We start from the raw sequence: 15,465 nt of genomic DNA, 5'->3' as shown, positions 1-15,465 counted from the left end.
TGACTTTTTTCCTCATCTGTGTCTTGATTCTTTCACAGTGCTGGCCTTAAGTATTTTCTCCCCTGTTGCCTTAGTGGTCATGAATTGCTTTGGATCGCATTATATTAGAAGCTCTTTATTTCTCAAATTAACTTTGTGGCTTAGTGGTATAGAACTTGCCTAGCATAAATGAAGCCCTGGGTTCAATGCCTCAGTACCACATACACAGAAAGAACCGGAAGTGTTGCTGTGGCTCAAGTGGCAGAGCTCTAGCCTTGAACAAAAGTGCTCAAGGAGAGTCCACCCTGTGGATTCTTAGGTTTGGTTTGGTTTGTTTTTTGTGTGCTGGTTCTGGGACTTGAACTCAGTACCTGGACACTGAATTTTTATGCTTAAGGCTCAACTCTGCTACTTGAGCCACAAGTCCATTTCTGACTTTTTGGTGGTTAATTGGAGTTCAGAGTCTCTTGGACTTTTCTGCCCTGGCTGGCTTCAAACCTTGATCCTCAGATTTCAACCTCCTAAGTTGCAAGGATTACAGGTGTGACTGATTGGTGCCCTGTAGGTTTGTTTTATTCATCACGTTTCAGAGTTTTAGAAAGTTATGGTTGTGCTCATTTATTTTGTTTTGTTTTTTTCTAAATTGCTTTCAGAATGTAGTTTCCTCAACCTTGTGTTTGATCCCTGATATTCTTCTGCTTGAACTAGTCTGTTGGGGACACTTTCAACCATGTTCTTTTAATTTGATTTATTAAGTTTTTTATTTTCAGCTTTTCTGTAAAAGAGAGATTTCTTGAATTTCAATTTCCTTGCTGTATTTCTTATATATGTTGCTCATTTTCTTGTCCAATCTTCATTTGATTTCCTTACTTCATCTGTTTGCTATCATCTTTTTTGAGGTCTTTGGTTATTTGTAAACTAGGCTTTGGAGTCTGGCATTTCAACCATTTCGTTATCTTTGGAGTTGGTTACTGAGGAGTATGAGTTTTAGAAGAAAGCATATTGGCTTCCTTTTTCCAATTTCTTCTGTTTTTGCATTGCAGTTTGTGTGTGTGTTGAGATGGATATCCCTTTGGGGTTCTTTGGGGCTTTTTTGCTGGTGTTTTTGGTTTTTAATGGGTATCTTTTTAGTGAAAGCCTTCTCTTGGGGATACCATCCCCACAAGCATTCACAGCAGAGCAAACAGAGCAACAGCAAAAACATTCTAAAGAAACCAAACTGGGTAGTATGGTACATACTTGTAATCCTAGCTACTCCGGAGACTTGGTAAGATTGCAGCCCAAGGCCAGCCTGAGTATATAGAGGATCAGATTCCCATACCAACCAACGAATGGTGGTGCGTGTCTGTAATCCTAGCTACAGGAATAGGTAGCAGGATGACAGTAAAGGCTGCTCCTGAGCAAAAAAGCGGGGCCGGGAGTTTGGCCTAGTGGTAGAGTGCTTGCCTAGCATGCACGAAGACCTGGGTTCGATTCCTTGGTACCACATATGTAGCAAAAAGCCAGAAGTGGTGCTGTGGCTCAAGAGGTAGAGCCCTAGCCTTGAGAAAATCCAGGGACAGTGCTCAGGCCATGAGCCCAAACCCAGGACTGGCAAAAAAAAAAAAAAGCAAAACACCAGGGGGGCAGAGTTCAAGTGGTAGAGCATCTGACTAACAAAGTGAAAGCCCTGGGTTCAAAGTCTAGTACAACCAAGAAATATATACCTAGTACAATAAAAAAATATATAACCACTACTGGAAACATCAGCTAAGCTCCAATTAGGACAGAAACACAAGAAACCAGGATATTTCCTACAGGATAAACTAGTAGGTTAAAGATTATTGAAATTAAGCTAGGCACAGTGGCTCACCTGTAACCCTAGCTACTCAGGGGCCTGAGATATGAGGATCTCAGTGCAAAGCATTCCCAGGCACTAAAGATCTTGAGACTCTTATCTCCATTTAACAACTAGAAAATTGGGTGTGGTGCTGAGGCTCAAGGGTAAAGGAGGTAGCCTTGAGCTGAAGAGCTCAGGAACAGTTCTCAGGCCCAGAGTTCAAGTCCCAGGACCGATTTAAAAAAAAAAAAATGAACTCAAGGCTTCCCAATTGCTAGACAGGTGCTCTACCTCTTGAGTTATTCCATTCCCTTTGCATTGGTTTTTTTCAAGGTCGGGTCCAGCTTTATGCACAGGCTAGCTTGAGGTGTTACTGCCCTTTGGGACTCAACAGTTCACTGGAAGATTGAGAACTAGGGAAGGTGGTATGCATACTATTACAGATTCATTTAAAAAGTTCAACTCAGGGGCCAGGAGTTTGGCCTAGTGGTAGAGTGCTTGCCTAGCATGCACAAAGACCCAGGTTCGATTCCTCGGTACCACATACATAGAAAAAAAAAAAAAGCTGGAAGTGGTGCTGAGGCTCAAGTGGTAGAGCTCTAGACTTGAGAAAATCCAAGGACAGTGCTGAGGCCCTGAGCTTAAGCCCAGGACTGGCAAAAAAAAAAAAAAAAAAAAAAAGTACAACTCAGGGAAAGGCTAGGGTTACACGTACCCATTAGAGCCTGGCATCCTCCTGGCACAGCAGTGTATTCACCAATGGGAAACTGGAAGTCATTATTATCTGCTTTCCAGTCCCTTTATCCAGGAGTTGTTAGGGCAGGACTGAAAGTTTCCATAGGCTGTCACCTGTTCTCTTTAACATACCAAAGAGGACATTCCCTGAGGTTTAAGAATCCCATAACCAGAGACAAGTCAAGATCAAAGGAACAAAAGACTCATGGTATCCTTAATATGTGGCTATTAGATCCAAACAGTACAAGAGCGAGGACTCAGTAGTTGCATACCCAATGCTATGGACATGGTACTGGAAATATAAACACAATTACATAGACAGAAAAACTTATAACTATAGGCATAATGTTTTATTACATAGATTAATATGTATCTATGACATACAAACCCTCAGGCTAATTTTGATTATGTCCTAAAATCTAAATGCCAGTGATTGTATATAGAGATTCCCTTCTTGAATACTTGTTTGTTAAACACATCATTTGAAATATGATGTAAAAATCAATGTTAATAAATTCTTTAATAAAAAAATAATTAAACACTAAAAAAAAAATCCCATAACCAGGAACTAGAGCTGAAACCAAAAATTTTTGGTTTGCCACACCTGCCTTAGAAATGCCCTTAATACAACATAAATTTCATTAAGCATCAGTTTAATTGTCTAGACTTAAGGAATTAACTATCAACAAAAACATTGAAAGACAAGAAACAATGAACATAATACAAAAACTGTTCCTAACCCTCTGGTATGTCTTTTTTTTTTTTCAGTAGTACTGAAGCTTGAACTAATGAACTTATGCTTGTTGGCAGGCACTCTACCACCTCCAGCCCCTAAATCACTTAAAAATTGTATTCATTTATTAAACCTGCATAGAGTTTGCTATATATATGCTAGACAGCACTAAAGCCAGCATATACTTGTCATTAGTTACACATTAATATCTTTAAATTTAATTAAATAGTAGCAACCCTAATTTGTAGATGTGGGAACTGAAAGACATGGTAACTGTAGATGGGGTATTCTAATCTACTAAGAAGGATGACCATCTATCTGAGGCCCATCTAATTAGTGGGACTCCCTATATGGAAAACAAGTGAAAAAAAAAAAGGAATGGAGACCTGGCTCAAAAGGTAGAGGCCCTAGATTGGCACAAATTGCTACTCCAAAAACTTTGAGGATTTGAGGATTATGGTTTGATTAAGACTGTGAAAAACAAATCTGAAGAACTAATTAGCTAGCAAAAAATAAAAGATACAGCTCAAATTGTAGTGCCAGTCTTGAGCAGAAAAGCTAAAGCAAGAATGCAGCACCCCAAGTTCAATCCCCAGCATCAGAAACAATAAGATCTTTGAGATGCTTTCATCTTAACGTTTTAATCTGGTTTATCATAAGAGAGCACCAGAGCACAGTCTACTATATCGCAAATGGTGCTGTTGGAGGCTTTTATTACCCTTAGTCATCTGACCTATTAAGTTTGGTCAAAAATGCACTAGGAACTAATTCCCCACAAAGGTCAAGTTGATATTTAAATCTCTTAGAGCATTAGCTGAGTCTTGACTCACATGTGAAGGGAGACACAGGTATGCTGTTCGTTTTAGAGGATTGGTCTCCCTAGAGGCCTCATCAGGAATGGTTTGTGATCTTCACTGTTAGCCTTCTCTCCAAACAGTTTCAAAATTTCTTACTTTCATGTGAGTTTGGTACTCTCCAGCCTTGGTCTCTCAAGTGCTAAGACTATAGGCTTGTACTACTCTGCTTGGCTTAGGTTTTCTACTTGGTGAACCAACTCGGCTTTTCTTTGTTCTGTGTTCCTCAGACTTTTGCAATAGTCTCTGCTGTTGGTGAGAAATAAAGCTCCATATTCAAAGCTTACCACATTTCCATGTACACAGCCTTCTTCATAGTGGGCCAGTTGTCTCCCCCACCTGCAATTGAGCCATGTGCTTTCCAGAAGTTAATTATATGTGTTTGTTCCCAACCTTGTTTATGCAAGCTGTCCTTTGTAATTGTGTAATTCATTCAGTATTACCAAAATCAAACATTGATGAGTATGGAGACAGCTGCAATCTCTGAAAAGGGTGGAATATTTGGGAAAGATTTGATAAAGCCATATTTTCTTTTTCTTTTCTTTTCTTTTTTTTTTTTTTCTTTCTTTTTGTGGGTCATGGGGCTTGAACTCAGCCTGGGCTCTGTCCCTGAGTTCTTCAGCTCAAGGCTACTGCCCTACCCTTGAGCCAAGCCACACTTCCCATTTTCTAGAGGTTGATTGGAGATAAGAGTTTCAGGTCCTTTTGTGCCCAGGCTGACTTTGAGCCTTGATCCTCAGATCTCAGCCACCGTGCCCAGGTATTTTTTTTTTAATGCAGTAGAATTCAGTGTGAGCAAAAAAAACCCCTGAACACCGAGTAGAGAAAGGAGTACTCGCATGTACTATAACTTTGCTCTCTTGCTGCTCCTTAGGTGTCTTGAGTTCTCACTCCACTCCCGTTCCGAGCCTTGTGTTCCGTGCTAGGTTAATACATGTCTTATGTGCAGTCCCTGTCAGCAGAACACACTCAATGGAAAAATTTTGCCTGATATCAAAGGAATCATAATAAACTTGTTTATCTTCTAAATTAAAAATAAAGTTTTGATAGAATATAGTATTATTTTATTTTATGAGTCCCTGTTTTAGAAAGCTGCCTTTTCCTTTCTCGGACTACAGAATTTTTTTTTTTTTTTTTTTTGGTGTTCGATATGGGGCTTGAACTCAGGGCTTGGGTGCTGTCCCTGAGCCAATTTGTGCTCAAGACTAGCTCTCTACCCTTAAGCCACAATGCCTTTTCCAGTTTTTGAGTGATTAACTGGAGATAAGAGTGTCACAGGGACTTTTCTGCCTCGGCCATCTGTAAACTGTGATCCTCAGATCTCAGCCTCCTGAGTAGCTAGAATTACAGGCCCCCGGCTGGACTACGGATTCTAACTGCTGACGAAAGCAGGATTTCTATAGCTCAATACAGAATCTGTAGGAACAGAAATGCAGAAAGAAAATGAATGCCTAGGCCTGGTGCATCCTCAGTGACTTGAGTCTACTTCATTGTCTTTGTGGATGTGCTGGGACTGCGGCTTAAACTCGGGGCTTGAGAATTGTCTCTAACTCTTCTGCTCAAGGCTGGTGCTCTACCACTTGAGCCACATTTTACTTCCAGTTTTATGCTGGTTAATTGGAGATAAGAATGTCTCCAACTTTCCTGCCCAGACTGGCTTCAAATTGAGAGCCTCAGATCGCATACTTTTGAGTAGCTAGGGTTCAGTCACCACTACAAAAGATTATACTTTTTAGTCCGTTCTCTCTAAACTATATGTGCTTGATTTTACAACTGATAGATGTTACAATTCAATCACATTTAATGTGTCTAGGCCATTAGTTGACAAAATGGTTTCTTTAAGACCGGCTAGCAGACATGTGGCTGTGTGATGTGTGTTATTTAAATACTTAGAGCATGATATGGTTTGAGTTTGAAGTGTTGCATGCAGGTTCATATGCTTGGCTCTCAGATGATATTATTTGGAAAGATTCTGGAAACTTTTCTGTGTTTGTGTGCTGGTCCTAGGACTTGAACTTAGGGCCTGAGCACTGTTGCTGGGTTTCTTTTCTCATAGCTAGCACACTACCACTTGAGTTCCAACTCCTTTTTTGGCTTTTTGATGGTGACTAATTAAGAGATATGAGTGTCTCAGTCTTTCGTGCCCAGGCTGGCCTTAGACTGTGATCTTCAGATCTCATCCTCCTGAGTAGCTAGGATTATGGGTATGAATCAACAGTACTCAGAAGATTCTGGAAACTTTGGAAGGTGGAGCCTGTTTGGAAAATGCAAGTTACTAAAGGCATGTCCTTGGGGGGCTGTGTCTTATCCTGTCCCCCTCTCTGTCCCTCTCTCTGCCTCACGGCTACCGTGAGGTCAGGAACCTTCGTAGCCATAACTCCCACCTCCATCATGTTCTACTCAAGCATCATAGGCTGGAACTTTGTTCAATTGTAAGGCAGAACAAATGTTGTCTCCTCTAAGTTGTTCTTTCAGGCATTTTGTCACACTAACATAGTTTGACTACACAGAAAATTTGGTACCATAGAAGTGGTGTTATTGCTGGGACCATCTGCTGGATGCTCTTAGCTCTGGAAGTGAAGCTCTGGAAGAAGTTTGGAGAAGCTGACAGGGAAAACCTTTAAATGCTAACAAGTAGAGCATAATGGGTGATTCTGATAGACACTCAGAAGACCATAATAACAATGGAAGTGTGTGCAGTAAAAGCCAGGCTCATGGGCTTTCAAAGGGGAATGAGGACTCTACTGGTCATTGGACTAAAGGCCATTTGTTGTCTAACCGTGAGGCAAAGAACTTGACTCCATTTTATCCAGATCCTGAAATTGTAGAAGCTCACTTGAAAGGCACAGGATTATTAATTTTGTGGGTGGTGGTGGTCATAGGGCTTGAACTCAGGGCCTGGATGCTGTCCCTAAGCTTCTTCACTCAAAGCTAGTGCTCTACCACTTTGAGCCATAGCTCTACTTCCAGTTTTCTGGTGGTTAATTGGGGATAAGTCTCATGGCCTTTGCTGTGTAGGTTGACATTAAACCATGATCCTCAGAGCTCTGCCTCCTGAATAACCAGGATTACAGGTATGAGCCACTCACTACCCAGCCAGGATTAATTATCCTGGTGGAGACTATTTTAATCAGTCCAGTGTTCAGGCTTTGGCGTGGTTATTGATAGTTTCTTCTAGCCAAGTTTACAGTAAGAAGAACAGAAAGACTTGAAAAACTTGCAATTTTCAAAACAAAAATAAAAACCAAAACAAAAGTACAGGGTTTTTTTTTCCCCCCAGAAAAGCCAGTATAAATCTGGGGCTAATGAAGATGAGATTAATGGTATTTATACCTTTATATTACATCAGAAAAAAACAAGATGTCTTTGAGGGCATCTCAGAAATTGGCCAGATCCCATTGATCCCTGGCCTCAAGTGTGGAGATGTGGAAACTTATCTGACAGATGCTTCTTTGAGAAGAGAGGGCAACTGAACACCTTGCTAAGACAAGGCTGCCTAGGAAATTGTTTTCCCAGGATTTGGGATCTCAGAAGGCTGAGATCTGAGGATCAAGGTTCAGAGCCAGCCCAGGCACTAAAGTCCATGAGACTCTTATTTCCAATTAACCACCAGAAAACTGGAAGTGGCACGCACTGTGACTCAAGGGGTAGGGCAGTAGCCTTGAGCTGAAGAGCTCAGGGACAATACCCAGGCCCAGAATTCAAGCCCTACAACCAACCAAACAATAATAATAATAATAATAATAATAATTTTTTGCAAATCCTGGGGCTTGAACTCAGGGCCTGGGCACTATTCTTGGATACTTTTTTTGTTCAAGGCTAGTGGTCTGCTACTTGAGCCACAATGCCACTTCTGGCTTTTTCTGTGTATGTGGTACTGAGGAATCAAACCCAGAGCTTTGTGCATGCTAGGCAAGTACTCTACCACTAGGCTATGCTCTCAGCCCCATAATTTTTTTTTAGAGCCAGGAATGTGGCACAGCATAAGAGGAATGCTCAGATTGTTTAAAGCACACCTAAAGGCAGGTCCTTGGGTCAGAAAGCTTTTGCACGTTTGAACAGTATTGGAACTATTAAGATTTGGGGGATTCTTAGAATGGACTAAATGCCTTTTATGTTAATAAGATGCTCATAAGCCTCTGGGGGTACAAAGGAGATTGTTATGGCTTGAATATGAAGTTTCTTCCATAGGTTCATGTGTTGAATGCTTGACCTCCAGCAGGTGGTGCTATTTTGGAGGCAAGCTCTTACTGGAAAATGAAGATGATAGACTTGTCCCCAGTTAGACCTGTCACCATGTGAAACCTAGCCTCAGGTACCAGGCAGTGAACCCAGAGGACCGCCTCCGAAAGCATGACACAAGTAAATTCTTCCTACTTTAAATCATTTCTCTGTATGTTTGGACACAGTGACGAAGTCTGACTCACAGTTCAGAAGGGAAGATAGTGGTTTAAATTCAAAGCCAATGAACCTTTGCTATTAAGTTTAATAGTCTTTGTAATTAGAAGAATGACCCGTACTTGGTTCCAAATGGCATTATCTACTTACTTACTTACTTACTTTATTTATTTTTATGGGTCATGGGGCTTGAACTCAGCCTTGACGCTGTTCCTGAGCTCTTCAGCTCAAGGCTACTACCACCCTACCCTTGAGCCAAGCCCCACTTCCCATTTTCTAGGGGTTAATTGGAGAAAAGAGTCTCAGGTCTTTTTGGATCTGGGCTGACTTTGAACCTTGATTCTCAGATCTCAGCCTCCTGAGTAGCTAGGAGTACAGGCGTGAGCTACCACGCTCAGCAAAATCTGAGACATTCTTATCTTCAATAAACTACTCACAAAAAACTAGACATGGTGCTGTAGCTCAAGAGCTAGAGTACTAGCCTTGAGCACAAAGAGGCTCATGGACAGCACTTAGGCTCTGAGTTTAAGGCCCAGGAATGGCAAAAAAAAGAAAGAAAGAAAGAAAAAGAAACATAGCTGGGCACACTTTGCCTGTAATCCTAACTACTCTGGAGGTTGAGATCTGAGGATCTAGGTTCAAAGCCAGCCCAGAAACAAAAGGACCTGAGACTCATCTCCAGCTAACCTCTAGAAAAAGGAGAAAAGGGGCTTGGCTTGAGGTAGGGCAGTAGCCTTGAGCTGAAAGAGCTCAGAGACATCGCCCAGGCCCAGAGGTAGGGTGGTAGCCTTGAGCTGAAGAGCTCAGGGACAGCACCCAGGCAAAGTAGCCCCATTACCCACCAAAAAAAAAAAAAAAAAAAAAAAAAAAAACAATCTGGGCATAGTGGCTCGCGCCTGTAATCCTAGCTACTCAGGAGGCTGAGATCTAAGGATCAAGGTTCAAAGCCAGCCTGGGCACTAAAAATCCGTGAGACTCTTATCTCCAATTAACCACTAGAAAATGGGAAGTGGGGCTGTGGTTCAAGGGGTAGTATGGTAGAGTTCAAGCCCTACGACCTACAAAAGGAAAAAGAAAGTACAAGACCTGGGCTAGGAGTGTGGCCTAGTGGTAGAATGCTTGCCTAAGCATGCAAAAAGCCCAGGGTTCAATTCCTCAGTATCATATACACAGAAAAAGCTAGAAGTGGTACTGTGGCTCAAGTTGTAGAGAGCTAACCTTGAGAAAGCACAAGGACAGTGCCCAGGCCCTGAGTTCAAGCCCCAGGACTAGTAGAAAGAAGGAAAGAAACAAAAGGAAGGAAGGAAGGAAGGAAAGAAGGAAGGAAGGAAGGAAGGAAGCAAGCTGTAAGAATCAAACAAGACCTTTAAGAACCTTAGTTCAATTGAAAGCAAAAATAAAAAATTTTAAAAAATTAACATAAATTGTGCTTGGGCCTAATGACAGAAAATCAGATTCAGTTGAGTTTTGAATATGGAAATATGAAAAGTATCTTAGGAAAAAAGATGTTCTCTCGAAAGCTCTGGAGTATTGCTGGGCCACACAGAGAACTGGATCTGGAAGCCACAGCCAGCTTCCATTACTTTCATTCTCTTCTGCACTCATCTGCTCCACTGGTCTCAGCAAACCAGCAGTCTCTGTTTATGCATGCACAAGACCTGGGTCCTTCAGGCTTCGTGTGACCTCCTTCACTAACCTGCTGGAATGACTGAATAGCATAGCATGGTCCTGATTCAAAGCTCTTGGGATATTGAATCTGCTTATCCCATCAGCCGTCGTTAGCAATGAGACTATATTGCAAACCAGGCTGCTTCCGGCTGTGGTCAGGGACAACTCAGTGAAGAGAGACAAGGCAGAGACCCACCAGTGAAAATATTCTCCTTGATTAAGGACATGGTTGAAAGATTATACTAATAGGGTGGTCTCACTTTTACATCAAAGCCTCCAATATGTTGACTGGGGTTTGTTTGTTGGGTTTTTTTCTTCAATCTGTGCATACAATGGAATATTAGTCACCATAGAAGGAAAGGACATGTACATATTACCTGAAGTATGAAATGATAACCTCTCTGTACAACTCCTCAATAATAACAATAAAATTATGAAGGACATTCTAGAGCTGCTACTACAGGGATGTACCCAGAAGACATCATGCTAATGGAAAGCAGCCAGACACAGAAGGATAAGCCTCCCATGCTTGTCCTTAGTGAACTATCTAGAAGAGCAAACGCATGGAGACAGTCCTGTGACACCAGGACCAGGGGTGGCTGTGGGGACCAAGTCACCATGGTTTGAAACTTGTGAAATCACAAATCAAAATGGACCTTCTCATTCTGTTTCTCTGGCTTACTTTTTCTGTCTCTGTCTCTGTCTCTTGTAGAACTGCAATTGGAACTCAAGTTCTCCTAGTCATACAGGAGCAGAGAGCAAAGCATCAGGATTTGAGAAGTATATTTTATCCAGAAAAGGATGAATTTGAAAGTTGTAGATTGGTGGCTCATGCCTGTGATACTAGCTACTCAGAAGGCTGAGATCTGAGGATCCAGGTTCAAAGCCAGCCTGGGCAGGAGAGTCCATGAAACTCTTATCTCCAAATAAACTACTGAGAACAAACTGGAAGTGGTATTATGGGTCAAGTGGTAGAGTGCTAGCCTTGGGCACAGAGAGGCTCAGGGATAGAGCCCAGGCCCTGAGTTTAAGCCTCAGGACTGACAAAAAAAAAAATAAATAAAATAAAATAAATAAATATATATATATATATATATATATATATATATATATATATATGGGGAGTGTGGATATTAAGACTTTGGAGACTCTCGTGGATGACTAAGCACGTTTTTCATTATGCAATGGCTATTAGCCATAGGAGGCCAGGGTTAGAATGTTACAGTTTGAATATTGCATGTCACCCACTAGCTTATGTTTTGAATGTTTGGTCCCCAGTGTGCTATTTTGGAAACTTTGGGAGATGAGGCCTAGGCTGAAGAAATAGGTGGACTGGGGACATGTCTTTGGGGGTTGTACTGTATCCAGTCTCTGTCTCTCTTGTCTCTCTGTCTCTCTCTCTTTCTCCCTGCTTCCTATCTACTATAATCTAAAGTGCTCATGCCTCTCTGCTTGAGGAGCCATCACTCTGAAATCATGAACCCAAATAAATCCCTCCTGCTTTATGTTGTTTCTGGAAGGTATTTTGTTACAGGGAGGGTAAAGCTTAACACTTTAAGAGACCCACACCTCTGGGTCTGCTGCTCACCATACAGGAGAGCTGTGGAATTTCTTTTAGCTTCAATGTGGCCATACAGCTCAGAGAAGGGTTACATGTAGATTAATGAAGAAGCCCTGAGCCCACTGGTCTGTAATGTTGGCTCTGCATTACTACCACAAGCCAGGACTTCACAAGAGAACCCTTCCCAGGTGGCATATACCCCCCATGTGAAGGTAATCCAAGCCCATCGGAGTTTTCAGGGGGAAAGTACATGCTACAAGTTGCAAATGAGAGTAAAGTTAGTTTGGTTTTTTTGGTTTTTGTTTTGTTTTGTTTTGTTTTCAGATTATTTAGTATTTGTTTCTATGCAGGTACTGGGCCTTGAACTTAGGGCTTAGGTACTATCCCTGAGCTCTTTTGCTTAAGGCTAACACACTACCATTTGAGCCACAGCTCCACTTCTGGCTTTTTGTGGTTAATTAGAGGTAAGTCTCTTGGACTTTTCCTGCCCAGGCTGACTTTGCACCTCAGTTTTCAAATCTCAGCCTCCTGAGTAGCTAGGATTACAGATATAGGCCCCGGTGCCCAGCTGTTTGTTTTTTGTCAGAATAACTCAACTATTCTCTGTGTCTACCTGCTGTGTACTGAGATTTCAGGCATGTACAACTATGACCATTGCTTTTTTGTTTTGTTTTTGTTTCTCAAATTTTTGTTTCTGGCCATCTGCTTTTTAGAGGGTTTAGCTTGTTCCTGTTTTTCTCTAGAAGTTTGAGATACAACATTAAGCTATTGAGAACTCTATGTTCCTTTTGATGTTGACACTTGTGGCTATAAATTTTCTTCTTAGCACTACTGAGGCAAAGTGCTAAAAGTTCTGGTAAGTTGTGTTTTGGGTTTTTTTTTTGCCAGTCCTGGGCTTGAGCTCAGGGCCTGAGCACTGTCCTTGGACTTTCTCAAGGCTAGAGCTCTACCACTTGAGCCTCAGCACCACTTCTGACTTTTTTCTATGTATGTGGTACCGAGGAATCGAACCCGGGTCTTCATGCATGCTAGGCAAGCACTTTAACCACTAGGCCAAACTCCCGGCCCTGGTAAGTTGTGTTTTTGCAGTGTCTTTTACTATTTGATCTAATATCTCTGCTTTATCCTTAACTACATCCCAAATCCCTGGACTGGAGTTAAAACAAACCTATTATATACGATTTTCTCGAAACTGGAGTTGTCAGCTCACGAGCCAACCTGTTGTTTCTCCTTGTGTTGAAGTATTCCAAATTCTCCTTCTGAACCAGGAAGCTGGGGACTGCTTTAAAAGTCATCATGGCCTTTCTTCTATTAGGTGTGTTTCTCTGTAATTTTCTACTTCCCTCCTTCATGCTTTCTGGTTCTCTTCCTCTTTTTCTCTTTTATGTCACTGTCATTCATTGTGAAAATAGAAAACATTTTTACTTTATCATCTTGACTTGCCTCCTTTTTATCTCCCAATCCTGGGGCTTGAGCCCTGGGCCTATGCATTGTCCCTAAGCTTTTGTACTCAAATTTAGTTCTCTACCACTTGAGCCACAGCTCAATTCCCCAGAGCCGGGAGTGTGACCTGGTGGTAAAGTGCTTGCCTAGCATTCACAAAGACCCAGTTTCAATTTCTTGGTACCACATAGATAGAAAAAGCTGGAAGTGGTGCTGTGGCTCAAATGGTAGAGCTCTAGCCTGGAGAAAGCCCAAGGACAGTGCTCAGGCCCTGGTTTCAACCCCCAGGACTAGCGAAAAAAAAAAAAAAAAAAAAGTCTCTACTTTCAGTAGTTAATTAGAGATAAGAGTCTCACAGACTTTCTTGCTTAGTCTGGCTACTGTGATCCTCAGATCTCAGCCTTCTGAGTAGCTAAGATTACAGGTGTAAGCCCTCGGCACCCAGCATTCACCTCCCTTTTATAAATTTTAATTCCATGAGAAATATAAGTCACGTTCTATCCATAAAATTGGTGAAGAAAAGAAATTTATTGGGCTGAGAATGTGGTTTTAGCAATACAGTGCTTGCCTAGCAAGCATGAAGCCATTCCTCAGTGTTACAGCAGTAGAAAAAGCCAGAAGTGGGGATGTGGCTTCAAGTGGTAGAGTGGTAGCCTTGAGCAAAAAAAAAGCTGAAGGACAGTGTTCAGACCTTGAGTTCAAGCCCAGGGACTGGCAAAAGAAGAAGGAGGAGGAGGGTGAAGAGGAGGAGGAGGAAAGAAATTTATTTACAACCCCAAATAAATTGCATCTACTGGTACTATTAGATTTTCTACAGCCATAGCATATTGAATGTGCCCAATCTATCTGATCTTGGAAGCTAAGTCAGGTCAGGTCTAGTTAATACTTGGATGGAAGGCCACCTGGGAACACCAAATGCTATAGGCTTTAAGCTCAGCTGTGTTTTAAGTGTCAGAGTACCTGCCTAGCAAGTGCAAGGTGCTAAGTTCGAAGTCCTACTGCCAAAAAAAAAGAGTAGAGTTCCTATTAATGATTTTCATATCTACATTTTTACATGTCTCAAGACTTCCTATAAATACAGACTTGGTTTTGCTTTGTACTGCTTCTTGACACAACAACAAATACATTTTCCAGTAAAAGCAGGCCATGTGGTTAGCAACAAATAAAAAGTAAAAATCCTTTCATTGCCACTTTCATCCAACCACCCACTCTTATCCCTCCTAGGCCAACATGAGGACTTGCCAAAACTGAATGTTAACATGTAAAATGTGTAAATCCAGGCTTGTTTTACCTTAGGACGTTATTAAGTAAGAACATTTTTCATGGCAAAGCTTACATTGACCTACCTGTGCCTTCAGAATCTAAGGGCCCACTTGATTTGTTTTCCCTTAAAATAGCACACGGCATCTTATAAAAACACTACTTTGCCTCAGGAGTCCTAGCACAAAGTGTGGTAAGCTCTCAAGAAATAAGTGAACTAGAACCAAGAAAGCATTTAGAGCAAAAGTGACTCCAGTGCTGCAAGCTCAGTCCAGGAAAAATAGTTAAGACTAAAATGAGTTGTCAAAATAAATTTGGCTGGGCACTGGTGGCTCACCCTTGTAATCTTAGCTACTCAGGCGGCTGAGATCTGAGGATCACGGTTCAAAGTCAGACTGGGCAGGAAAGTCTGTGAGACACTTATCTCCAATAAACCTCTGGAAAACTGAGAGTAGCACTGCAGTTCAAAGTGTTAGAACACTAGCCTTGAGTGCCAAGTGCTCAGGCAAGCTGGGCTTCAGTGCCTGTATTCCTGTCTGCTCAGGCGGCTGAGATCTAAGGATCGCAGATTGCAGCCAGCCCTAACAGCAAAGTCCAGGAGACTCTTATCTCTAATAAACTACTCAAAAAAGTTAGAAGGGCTGTTGTAGGTCAAGTGGTGGAGTACTAGCTCTGAGCAAACGACATTCAGGTAGGGCCAGGAGTTTGGCCTAGTGGTAGAGTGCTTGACTAGCATGTACAAAGCCCTGGATTCAATTCACACATAGAAAAAGCTGGAATTGCCGGGCAGGTGGTTCACTTGTAATCCTATCTACTCAGGAGGCTGAGATCTAAAGATCAAGGTTCAAAGCCAGCTCACAAAAGGTCCTGAGACTCTTATCTCCAATTAACCTCTAGAAAATCGGAAGTGGGACTTGTCTTTAGGGTAGGGTGGTAGCCTTGAGTTGAAGAGCTGAGGGACAACGCCCAGGCCCACGGGTATGGTAGTAGCCTTGAGCTGAAGAGTTCAGGGAAA

The sequence above is a fragment of the Megascapheus bottae genome, chromosome 20 (genome assembly GCF_031878675.1).
Source record: "Megascapheus bottae isolate mThoBot1 chromosome 20, mThoBot2.hap1, whole genome shotgun sequence".
NCBI classification, from domain to species: Eukaryota; Metazoa; Chordata; class Mammalia; order Rodentia; family Geomyidae; genus Megascapheus; species Megascapheus bottae.
This window is presented reverse-complemented; position numbering follows the sequence as displayed.